The sequence below is a fragment of the Rissa tridactyla genome, chromosome 7 (genome assembly GCF_028500815.1).
Source record: "Rissa tridactyla isolate bRisTri1 chromosome 7, bRisTri1.patW.cur.20221130, whole genome shotgun sequence".
NCBI lineage: Eukaryota > Metazoa > Chordata > Aves > Charadriiformes > Laridae > Rissa > Rissa tridactyla.
The window spans coordinates 53695868-53708692 of record NC_071472.1 but is presented as its reverse complement, the minus strand read 5'-3'; the positions used below and the strand labels follow the sequence as shown (position 1 = coordinate 53708692).

General features: G+C 42.9%; 1 protein-coding gene across 2 annotated transcripts in view; it reads right to left on the bottom strand.

Moving 5' to 3' along the window:
• The window catches only part of MYO1C (myosin IC), a 57938-nt gene that overhangs the window by 32361 nt on the left and 12752 nt on the right, over positions 1 to 12825 (bottom strand). The gene's annotated exons all lie outside the window — the stretch shown is intronic.

The window sequence follows — 12825 nt, the reverse complement described above, 5'->3', positions numbered from 1 at the left end:
TCGCAAAGTAACCTGCACTACCAAGTAAGACCCTTCCTAGTCGGAGACAGTCAAGCCACTGTTGTCCCTCGTCTCCAACCCTTGCAAACAGAAGTAGCATATTTAGCTGTCTCTGAGGCCATCAAGTTTGGTCTCTCACAAAAAAAATTAATGGCCACAGCTACACCGTAAGTGTGAAAAACCACCCCACCCTCCAGAGATACGGGCATTTGCAAACATCAAAACGTATACACAGGCTTTGCTAGCATTAGGTGGAAAGTGAAGGATAAGAGGCAATGGGTGCAAGCTGGAAGAAGGAAAATTCCAGTTAGGTATTGGGAAATTTTCCACAATGAGTGCTCTCAAATACTGGAACAGGGCCCCCAAGAAGTTGTGAAACTCCATCCTTAGAGATATTTAAGACTCAACCAGACAATGCCTGAGCAACCTGATCTAAATCGTCCCTGCTTGGAAGCAGGGTTGGACCAGAGCTCTCCACAGGTCCCTTCCAATCTAAAATTATTCTATGATTCTATTAATTATTTTGCTCCTCAATCGTCTAAGCTATGTGTCCACCCTAAAACTAATTACAGGTATAGCAAATAAAGCTATAGATCTGTTACAGAGCGTACATTGCCCTGGCACGGGGCTCAGCCAAAGTGTACCACTCTTCAGGTATTCCAGGTCACAAGCAGCTGACATTACGAGCAGGCAGACCCTGAAGGAGATGAGTTCTGCCCCAAGCCAGAGGACCTTCCATTCCCAAGCATCAGTGACTAAAAAAGTCATCAGCCGTTTGATCTGACTCGTAGCAGCTAACGAAGATGATGGGTTTCTATCTGCATGTGTCCCGACACAGATAATCGCAACCTGCACAAAGAATATTGCCACCCATTTCTCCTCCATACCACCCTCCTAACGGATCCCCTCCAAATGATCTGTAATATGGGACTCTGTGATTAGCCAAGAGCATGGCAAATGGCTACAAACGAGACGCAGGTTTATCCACACCATACAGGGCACCACACACACACACAACAAGGTAAAACACCTAACTTGCACCTGCAGTTAGGTCTCAAACAGTCTAAGACTGCAAACTCACCAGCTGAAATCTTCAGAGGCCATTTGCTCTAAATGCAGGGGACCACATTTGCATTTGCCAAACATCAGCCTGATCCAAACAACATGTAATTTTCTACAAGAACCTTATCAAAATTAGTGGGAACATAATCTTTGCTGCTGTGCATCATCTTCTGAAAAGAGACTACTGCAGACTCCCTATTGCATCTGCTCAAGGACTTCTGAAATTCAGGTATCACACTGAATGTCAGCTATCATGACCAGTTCACTACCACAGGCAGGCAAACAGAGGTGGCAAACTCAATAATGCCCTTTTGTCATCATAAAACTCTTTTGGAGGACATGATTTTTCTTTTCTTAAGAGGGGAAGGCTTTCCTCCTGATCATAGGATAACAGAAGAAAGTGGAAATAAACCAATTCTCTTTCCCTAAAGGGCTAAGGAGCCTTTTTAGGTGTATTAGTCTCAGATCAGATATGAACACAGGCAGCACAACTGAGTAAGCCCTGCGCTACGTATCTGCCCAGAACCAACCCTGACAAGCATCTCAGTTGCTGGAATCCATTTCCAGCAGTCCCTCGTGGCAGTCATCACCCAAGTTCTACAACACCAAAAGGCAGGTTCTCTAACCACTGAACACGCAGAGCCATGAACTCATTCCCAACCTCGACTCCTGATATTTCATGACTGGCGCTATCTGGAGTCAGCTCTGCTTACAGAGGGTTGTTGTGTTTTCTTTTTTTTTTTTTTTCTTATCAAAATGCGTTATTTTCAAATTCTATTACAGAAAGGGTAAAGTCAAGCTTTAAAGTAAAATGATTTAAATCAAAAAGCTACTTGCGTTATTTTAAAGCTTTTTTAAAGCAAAACAAGACCGTGCATGGCCACTGCTCAGACAGGAGGCTATTTAAAACCCAAGCGATGTAGCAGATGTTGTCCGTGGTTCGGTGCAGCGCTCCTCTCTAATTAGCTCTGACCCAAGGCATCGATCCCAGAGATCCTGCGCTGCGGTGGATGTCATTCCTCACAGGAAGAAGGTGCCAGCAGTTACAAGGGTTTGTGACGAAGCCTGAATAACACTTCTGAAAGGAGCCGTGGTGCCACCAGCTCTTCTGCCCTCGTCAGATTCCATTTGGAAAAATTATTCATGGTACTTCTCAATTCTTGCACAACCATTTGGCATGAATTTTATTGACTTCTTACCGTCAGCCAACTGAGGAGTTTGGTGAATTAATAACGGAGGCAGCCTCAGGACACGTTTCAGAGGGGGATTTAGCATTGGTGTATTTCAGAGCATTGAAAGAAATGCACAGTTAACTCCAAAGCCCTGCTCAGAGCAGGAGCACCGGTAAGATCAAAGGTAATCTAAGCTACGTTTCCCAAATTGAGCGGCATCAGCCATCACTGAATCCCAACAGCAAGCCCTGAGCCAGGAGTTTTCCAAGTACAATTAGAGCTGTAGCCTGGCGGCTCTAATTCTTCAGGAGGAGAATGTCAGTTCTCCATCATAATTTCTCAAATCAGTCTAGCTGCAGCCAAACAACAGAGTCAATAAAACTCATGATATAATTTTAAGGTATGTGTTAGCACAGAGTTATCTTCACATTAACAACTTCACCTTTCCCCTAGTTTACACCTCCTAAAACTTCTCAGAACACATCTCATCCCTGAAAATGCCACGTAAGAGGAGAATATATGAGCCCAGCATTCAGAAGTACTTTTGTGGGGGTTTTTTTTGCTGTTGTTTTGTGGATTTTATTTTTTGTTTTTACACATTTCCCTTGGCTTTTTCATGCGGGAGAACCCTTTTATTTATTTAATCACAGTGAAGATCTTTACTCAAAATGTTTTGGTTTTTTTCTGTAGTGGAACTACTGCCCTGCTCTTGTTGGTGAGTAAAGCACTGCTGTGTGTGGGTTAGCCTAAATTGGGAGGGGAAAGGAAAAAAAAAAAAAATAATCGGAAAGCAGAGATAACCAACGTAATTTTGATTTAGAAGATGTTGATCCCGGACTACTAAGGTGATAAAACCGGGCTCTTCCTTTCCAGCAACAGAGCCCAGCCCTTGTCTGTGATTTCTGCTGAGGACGGCTGGCTAGGTCGGTATCACCAGTACAGGCAACTACAGGCAGAGGTATGAATCAAGTTTTCCAGGCCTCACCAGTTAGAAGTGACTCATACAAAGCTGGGATTAGAGCACTGGGATTGCTCTGCTGGTTGCTGATAAGCAGCTGATTCCCTGCATACAATTTCACATTCAAAGCAAGGGGACTGGAAGCCTTTCCTGTCGGCCCTGCTCCGACGGGCTCACAGCGCAGCGCGGGACTTGCAAAGCCACAGCCCCAAGCAGTGGCTGGGCTGAAAAAGAGAGTTCAGCCCCATCAGCAAACCGGTCTTCCCCTCCGTCACACAGATTCCACTGCACAAAATAAATCTGGAGGTAAGAGGCGCTCGCTTGGGTTTATGCTGTTCAAAAAATCAATATGGATCCCATCTACATGATTCCAAAAGCAAAATGCATCAAGTTCATCTATCAATATATATATTATCTTTTTTCTGGATTTTTATAATATTCGTTATTTCTGCCTTGCAAAAGAACTACAGAATAACACACATTCCATAATTAGAAAGCACTTGGCAAAGATACCATGGGAAACAAACCACCCCAAACAGGCCAGGAATTTGAGAGCCCTTCCTCTCGCAGGTCAGAGGAACGTCTTAAAAAATAGAAATTTCTTTAACCTATCACGTGTGTCCTGCTGTCCAGGCTATACTGATCTAAAACTAATTAAAATGCCTCACATTCCCAAGACACCCTATAACAGAAACTGGAGGTTCTGATGGACATTTGGCCCGTTGCTTAGGAAAAAAGCCCTGTTCCAGCAGAGGACGAACACCTCACTGCGCAATAACTGGATAAATCAATGCCCTGCCAAAGAAGCAACATTAAATATTGTAACAGGCTTGATAACGAGGCAGAACCTCTTCCCCTTACCATTAGCTCCGCTAACAATTGTCTGGTTTTTACCTTCTTTTTGTTTGTATTAATGCATCTCCTCATTCCCCATGCAGAGAGTAGCCAGCTATCCCCTGAACAAGCAGTGAGGAACAGAAGCCAGGACATAGGACATTGGTCCCTGGAGACACAACATTCCTGGTCAATTATGAAACTCCAGACCTATAGAGGTTAAATTAAAAACCCGTTATACTCACTCAAAAGGTGTCTCAAGATGGTAAAGTTCCTTAACGTTACTGCAAACTTCATGACATCATCACGAGTTCTCCGAATTCTCCGATTCTGTGTGAATGCGTTTGCACGATTATAGACAAAAGCTTAAAAACATGATAGGTGTGGCCAAAAGGGTTCAAAAACCAGAAGACAAAGAATATTTAAATTATTATTTTGGATTCTAATTTATGCTTTGTAATGCCTAAAACTGTCAATACTGGTTTTGTTTGTTTCAAGAAAGCTTCAACAGTGAGAACACTAAACACCTCGTCTTCCCAAGCTCAGTCTTTCACAAATAAATAAGAATATTAGGGAAAAAAATGAAGATGGAGACACACACCTCTCCTTGCTACACCTTCTCTGTCAGTGCTGTTCACTATTTTGATACCTCTGATGATAGATGCGTTTGAGAAATGGCAGATTAAAAAGCACATACGCAGCACTCGTATTTAGTTATGGCTCCCGCACACACACAATAATTCTGGGTCTGTGACGTGAGTGAAAACCGAAACTGGGTTAATCTAACAAATTAAGATAAATTTTCCTTGTTGTTGCTCTCTGCTGAACCAGTGAAACAGAAATGGATGACTGGCTTTGACAGTGACCGTCAGAACAAAGTCCCACTTTATAAATACCAGATGCCCCTAATACGATGCCAGTTTGTCTCACGCATGTGGCTGCTCTCACCCTGTCCCACTCGCCCGCTGCCCCGTGCTACGGCTCTGCTACAGCAACAGTCGCCTCTTCCGCTGATGTTACAAACGCACCCTGCCCATTCTGAATCCAACCGTAATTGCCGAACCAGCTTCAATAGCAGAGAGTTTAAAAACAACAGTTAATTCAGTTTGATTGCTTTGCCTTTACTTTGATACAGTCATTTTTAAGCAGCTCCCCTGCCGCGTCTGTGGCAAGCACAAGTAGAGCCGTTTTGAGGGAGCTGTTAATACAAACAGCCTGACTCAGTTCAGCTGATGTGCATTCCTCCCAACTGACTTTCTAAACAGTCACTCCCAGTGGCAGGACCTACATCTTCCTTTTAAGGGGAAAAAATGTTTTCACAGGAAAAATTAAGTGTTCAAAGCCCGTGCATATCTCTGTGCTTTCAGTGACCAGCCTCTCCTTTAAAAACACATTCTTGTTGCACGCAAACCAAAAACTTATCCCTCCTTAATATATAATTGTTTCTCTTTTTTAACACAGCCATTAGTTCTCTATCAATACCCCGGCAGACCCAGGTGGAATACCCTATTCACACTATTTTTCAACAACATGAAAAAGAGAATTTATTTTCCAACCCATCCGGACGACTAGATCCGAGAGAGAAAAACATGGCTGAGAAAGAAGAGGCAGAACTCACAGGCTGCAGACAACGCCTTACAGCTCACATTAGTGGCTGACAGTTCCTATTCCTTCCAGTTTCTTTTTCTGCATTTCTGAGGCTTAGTGTTAGAAAGGGATTAAGACTGGAAAGCATATCATAACAAAAACTTCTTGTTCTATCGACACTAGATAAGGAAAGAGTGAACACTGGTGCTCTGCCTGCATGTTAGATGAAGGAAACAGGATTTCCCTCTGCTACTCCCTAAGCAAAGATCCCAAGGAAATGTTTCTAATAATAGGAAATTACTATATAAGGCCAGAGCAGCACTAAACTGTTTGCAGTCTGGAAAAGAAGAACATACAAGAGCACTGAGGAGGGACACAACAGGCAGAGCAGGGCTCTTCCCACATCAGTCCTCTGCAGGAAGGCAGCGTGGAGTAACCTAAGGTTCCCCTCCGGAGAGATGGGCAGCACTGAACCTGTGATGACTTCTTCTGAGCAGAGAAGGGTCTCTCCCACAGCCCCAAACACAAAACTAAATGTACAAATTAGAGCTGCTTTGTCCTTTTTCTATCATGCCCCTGCTTTTCTTCATGGGAGGAAAAAGACAGACAGAGCAGGCTTTTAAATCTACAGAGTAGCACCTGCAAACCAGGGCCGAGCACATCTCTGATTCGGAAAGGGGAGGAAAAGACACATCCCTGTCCTAAAGCATGGCGTGGCCAGCGCTAATGGAGAAGGAAGGCTGACAGCCCCCACCTGCCCTCCATGGAGCACAACTGTTTGCTGCTGCGTTTGGTGACCTGGGCAGCTCTCACTCATTTTGGTTCAAACTGTAAAGGTGTTGGGCACCTGTGGAAGGAGCCATTTAACTAAATTTTCCAAGCGTTCCCACGTAATTGTACGTATTAATGTCTCGCAGGCCAACAGTTTCAGCAGCAGCTGCGTGGAACTACAACAAGCTGCATGTGTCTCAGCAGAACTGTCAGACTGACTCCTGTCTGGAGCTGCCATCGTAGCTCTGATGCACACGTTCTACTGTCACTTCAACAGACACAAAACCTGCGACCCCAGTGAAAGCCGCATTTTCCTCCTTCTTACACAAATGACAGGGAGTTCCTACAACAATGCTCACAAAGACCTCGTTTGGATAAAGTGATGTATCTGGAGCGTTCCCCTGTGATCCCCAGCGAGGGGTATCTTTCCATCTCTCGTCTCCCAGCGCAGAGAAGCCTGCTGAGCAAACACAGTCTGACACAGCCCCATAGCTGCCATGGAAATGAGTACAATGTAAATTCCTAGACAGGTTTATCACCCAGACTTTTTCTTCTGACAGCAATAGATGCTTGTGACAAAATGTACAAATAATTTTCTGTCTGTAGCTCTGCTACCTCCTGCCTCTCTTCTGTCTGTAAATGCAGCCCTGCAGAGTTACACGGCTTTCAGAGGAACTTGAGGGCAAATCGCAGCCAAGACTTTCAACATGTTAGCTGGTGAGACCTCCTTGAGCTGAAACGGTCAGTTTGCCATGACAAAGTCAGGCTGAGCGCCTTAAAAAAAAAACACCCAAGCCTTATGAAAGGCTCATTGATGAGACGGTAAGACAGAGTTTCGACGGCAGAAGCACTCCTCTGCATCACAGCTTCAGGAGCTTCACAGTCCCGATGAGACCACGGCTGAGATTTACCATTCCCTATACCGTTCAAGAGGATTGTTCCAGTGTAACCAGGCTCTCAGGTACGTTCTTCACCAGTTGTTCACACCTTGTCCCCATACTACCTGCCCAGAAAAGGTTGTATTAAGCTTTCCAGGGCATATAGCAATTCTGTCCCAAGAGGATGTTTCGTATTTAACTTATCTTTAGGGACATCTTGATTTCTGAAGAGTTTTAAACTGACCTTTAATTTTTGTCCAATTACATATTTCACATTCTTGCCTGGATGGTGAGGGTGAAAACAAGTGCAGGCAACAGGCAGAACCACTAAACAAATGGTTACAACTCTTAGAGAAAACCAACTACAAGAAAGCATTTTAGATTAAATGCCCTTATGCCTCTTTTCTCATGCAGTAACTGCTGCATAACAATTATAAAGCAATTCAGAAAGATGGTCTGTGCTGGTATTGCTTGTGGTCAGTGGTATCAGAAAGTTAACTAATTTTGGATAAAACAATGTTTTGGGAACTAGCTCCCTGTGCATCTAAGCCATTACGAAGTCTCACCTTTAATCCTGGCCCCTAATATTGTTGTCTTCTTTACTTATTTTTCGTACCAAGTCAAAGGATGCAGTCAGTAAGTTGTTTGTTCAGTTTCAAAAAGTCTGCTCCAGGAGAAATAAGATATTTCTCTTGGCTCTAAAAAGTGAGAAGAATCACAGGTATGAGACTAGGAATCTGGAAGCAGAGATCAACCGTCCCTACCAATGTTACACTGATAGGATCCCAAGCTTCCCCCGGCTTCTCCTGAGAATTTGCCCCCGATGATAATGGTAAAATTCTTCTCTAAATATAGGAATTGTCTGTTTAGAACTGCTGACAGCAAAACAGTAAGTTTAAGCTGCTTTATTTTCTTTAGTGGGTTAAAGCTGAAACCTAGGGAAGGCTAGCTGAATGACATTATTCTTAATTGTGTCAACATACATCACTTTACAGAAATCCAAGTAACAGATTTATCTACTATATCAGACTGCTTTATAGGAAACAACTAAACTTGACTGACTTGTCCTACGTTGCCCTTTTTTCTTTTAATTGACAACTTTCATCAATGCAGCTTTGCATTAAAACACACCACACCCAAACCCCGACCATTTGGTACTATGAAAAATAGTTTAAAAAGGAAATACCTCCCTCCAAAATAGCCAAATGAAATTGTTTCTCTTAGTTAATGTGAAGCTTTTCATTTGCGTAAAGTCTGAATAAAGCTATTGTTGAACTCCTGGTTTGCTGTCAAAACCATGAACTTTTCTGTTACATGGAGACTAGAGCACAGGTAATATACAGATTATATTGATATATTGAAGGCTCCAATGTCAGAAAAATAAAGGCCAAATGACTAAAACTTTCCTGAAGAGCACAGGAGAGAAGATCACGTGTGGAATTATTTCCTGAGATTCTGGTGGTTTTTTTTTTTTATAAAATCGCTTGTACATGAGCGATGCCCCAACAACTACTTCTACTCCCCCCTCCTGTCAGTGGAATAACAAAATCCCTAGTACGGAAAGTTTATAGGAGCATAAAGATGTATATATCGGTGTAATCTGTACCCCGAATTTAGGGAAATGTCGCTATGAGCAATGTTTCATATTGGTACAACAGCATCTGTCACAGGTTTTTTCCATGTAGTGTCTATAGGTCCCTTAAGGAAAAAAAAGAACACACCGATCTGCAGGCATTCTTGCGACATCTCATTCTGCTGCCAGAAGCGGGTGATACCTGGGAGAAACGAGTTCTTATTTTCGTTCTGGGTGTGACTCTTTTTTAATGCAAACTTAGCAATGCTGTAAGCAAACAACAAAATACCAAGCGCAGCCAAGTTCTGTGAGCCCAGAAAAAGGGCACATTCAACGCTTTAGACATTCAAACAAGTCAAGTAGTTTTTAATTTGATGATTTATAAGTGTGGAGTTTACAGGCACAATTTGTACTTCCACCACTTTTTTTTCCCCTTCTGTCCCAAACTGACTTTCTTGGCCTAAGGCAGGCAGTTATTTTGGGACAGTGAGAAGTTATAAATAAGTTCTAGTAAAACTATTAGGAACACATATGGCACTGAACTTCTTTCAAACCCTTCTTTGTAAGGGAACAAAGAGCATTTGACATTTATTGTGATGGCATAAGTCCCCTATGAAAAGTTTAAGGAAAGAGTTTCAACAACAGTCTGGAGTAAAACTAGATCACGAACCCAAAAACAAGAATATCCAATGATCTGTAGAAATTCCAGATTACGCTAAAAGAAATGGCCTAAGCAGTTTCCAAAAGCGGCCGAAAGAAAAGTCGACGCGCAGCGCAGACTGGCTATCTGGCAGCGTGTCAGCCTTGAGGCCTGGCAACCAACAGGAGCACGTGGGCAGATGATATTGCAGCTGGCTTATGTCTGAACTGCTTCCCTTTACCCTGTCTGTTCTGCTGCTTCTGAAAAAGAGGGTAAAAGCCACCAGATGAAGGGTATTGTCTGAGGTAATCTCCTTCTGACCAGGCTGACACAACCCCACAGATCCCACAGTGAACAAAGTCTTTAATGTTTGTGCGAATTGCAAACATTTTTATCCAAAAATAGATATATTCTCAGTTAACAGTAAAAAGGGAATGATGAGTTGCCATCATGCTGGCAGAAGAATTCCAGGATGCTTGGAAAATATAGACATCATTTCAGAAGGGAATTCCACATCCACCAGCATCAGCTTGCACTCATCAAATGATCCAGAATATCGTTTTCCAACATTTTAAAAGTTGATTCTCCTATTGAACCAGAACTACATTAAATCAGGATTCTTTTAAAGTAAAAGAAGTAATGGCGCTGATGTTAAAAAAAGAATAAATTTTTAAAAAAGTCACTGGCTTGCAACTTAATAAGTACCCTTTGAAGTGTAGGAATATCTGGTCTCCGAGAGACAGTTTCAACTCCCTGCTCACTATCCTGCTACACGGAGTACAACCACGCTATCCTGCTCACAGCATTTTCAACATTTTCTGCATTAATAGGGACATAGTTTTAATCAAAAACAAAGACAAAATACACACTAAAGAATAATCAAGGAGGCCATTCCTTTGTGGTTCTCAGGAATGCATGTTCCACATCTGGATAAACATGGGCCTATGCAGTGAATGGAAATATTCATTCCCCAGCTGTGGCTACATCCAAATCCTTTCTCTCTCGCTCTCTGATTTACTTCTAGTCCTACATTGGGTGGCTGAAAAACCATATAAATCCTGCCGAGGCAGATAAAATAGGTAGTCACAGGCAGGCCCGGCAATCTTCCTATTGACCCTTTACTTTTACCGTTTCAAAGAAAAGTTCTGGGCTGTGACCTCCAACTCAAATGAGAGATCCTGAAGGAATTCACAGCTCCTGTTACTTGGGTATAATCAGATGGTTGTGACAGCTGTGACATTAACAGAAGTACCAACTGTCCCACAGCATTCTGCTCTCCATTAGAAGAGGAGGACCAGCACCCCTAAGGATAAAGGCAGGAAACGGGAAGCATCCACTTGTGCTGATGCAGATGATGAGCACAGCTTCAAAGAAGTGAAAGGTATTCTTCTGCCCTGAGGCCACCAGTGCATAGGTGGGACCCCTTCCCATGTAAGGCCACATCCTGCTAGAGGTGCAAGGACTTGGAGATCTCATAGTGGCTGGGGATCTTTCGACCTTTTGTTGTGATGCTGCCTGGGCAAACCCTACTGTCCATGGCAGCTCGCATGATGACAGGAACTGTCAGAAGACTCATCGCACTGAGAAGGAAACACTTTCATTCCTCTGGTTCGACAGGCACAGATTCCGTAGTGAGTGACGCAGGACCATGAGGGAATCTGAGCTCTAACCTGAAAGAAGGGCCCATGAGTTTCAAGAATAGGTATATCCCACAGAAAAATCAATAGACTTTATCAAAGCCTATAAGGTAAGACATACATATAAAACACAGGCAGCAGCTTTGGTTCCTTTGCTTAAATTTTCTAACAGCTCTCAGATATTGCCAGAGCAGCATCATTTGCTATTGTAGCAATAAGGAGAGGAGACTGCAACAAGATGAGAGCTGATACAGTGTGCCCAGCAAGCCTTGGATTAACCTTGCTTCCCTGAGGTCAGGGGGAGCTCTGCCATCAGCTTCAGTTGTGTTGGAGTACACCCGTGGCAGGAAAAAGAGAGGTAATCTCTTTTAAATCACAAAGAAAAAGAAAAGCATCAAAACTTGAGGGTTTGTTTCAGGAGCTATTGTTTGTATGGCTGAACTAGACAAACAGAGGGACACAGGGAAGCTCATCGCTGTAAATTATTGATCCACTGCTTTCTAGACATTGAAACTGGTAATTAAACAAACGGTAAAAAGATACTTCATCAATTATAGAGGTGTCACTTTAAATTACACTTGCTCCAGGATGAATAAAACACAGAGGTTAAATGCTATGGGTACCTCATGCCGGCTTCTTGTTCAAAATCCTCACTACAATGCTGATTCTGATTCTCTCATATCGCTGCTTCGGGACTGCCTGCTCTTTGCACGTTAAGCTAGATAAGGGGAAACGAGCGCTTTTGTTTCACCAATCTTTTTCACACCATGTCCAGAAAGCACAGTCCTATGGTTAAGAGAGAGGATTTGGAGCTGAGGCTAGCAGGATCCCTTCTCTGCTCAACATGATTAGTTATATGGCCATAAGTCAAGGCCACAGCCTCTGTGAAAACAGCCCTCCCTCAAAAATCAGACCAAAAAAAAAAAAGTTTTGTCTATTAACAGCCAGTTGTGAAATCTGTGAAGTACTGGGCAGACATTGATACTGGTAGATCTTACGGTTTTTAGAAAATATACATGTACACACCCTCCACAACCTAAAATAACAGTGGCAAGCGGCTTCTGAAGCAATATGATGATGACAAAGATACCCTATTAAGCCCAAATCACGTCACAACCATAATGACTACACAAATTTGATTTACGATAAATTTTTATATCTGGGTGCATGCCTTAACTTTAAGCTTGATGCACTATCTCAATTCCACATAAATATTATATGAATGTAAAAATATACTTGCTCTAATACTCATTTTGAAAGAAAAATAACATCGTAAGAGCTTGGCCATCTTGCAATTACTGGCGCAGATGCTCTATAGAACCATTATGACATCTCTCAAATAGGTTCCACTCCAGGAAAGCATTTATTGAAGGCTGAGTTCAACAATTGATTGAGATAGGTCAGGGAGTATAAATGTCCTAAGTGAAAGACTGCATACGCACCATAAGCAGACAGCTTAAAAGCTCACGCAAAGAAACCCTAACAGGTAGACACAGTTGGCATCCTTCACCGAGCAGAAGCAGCAGTGAAGCAATAATGCCAGGAGGCAAGATCAGGGAAACAAGTTGCTGGTGGAGCCAGAGTGATCCTAGAAGTCAAAGAACTTGTGCTTGCTGTGGTGAGGTGGGGAAGAAGTGAAGGGATACCCAGGGGGGAGTTCAGTTCAGAGAGGAAAGAGAGAGGCCAAGGTGATGAACTGCAGGAATATGCTGT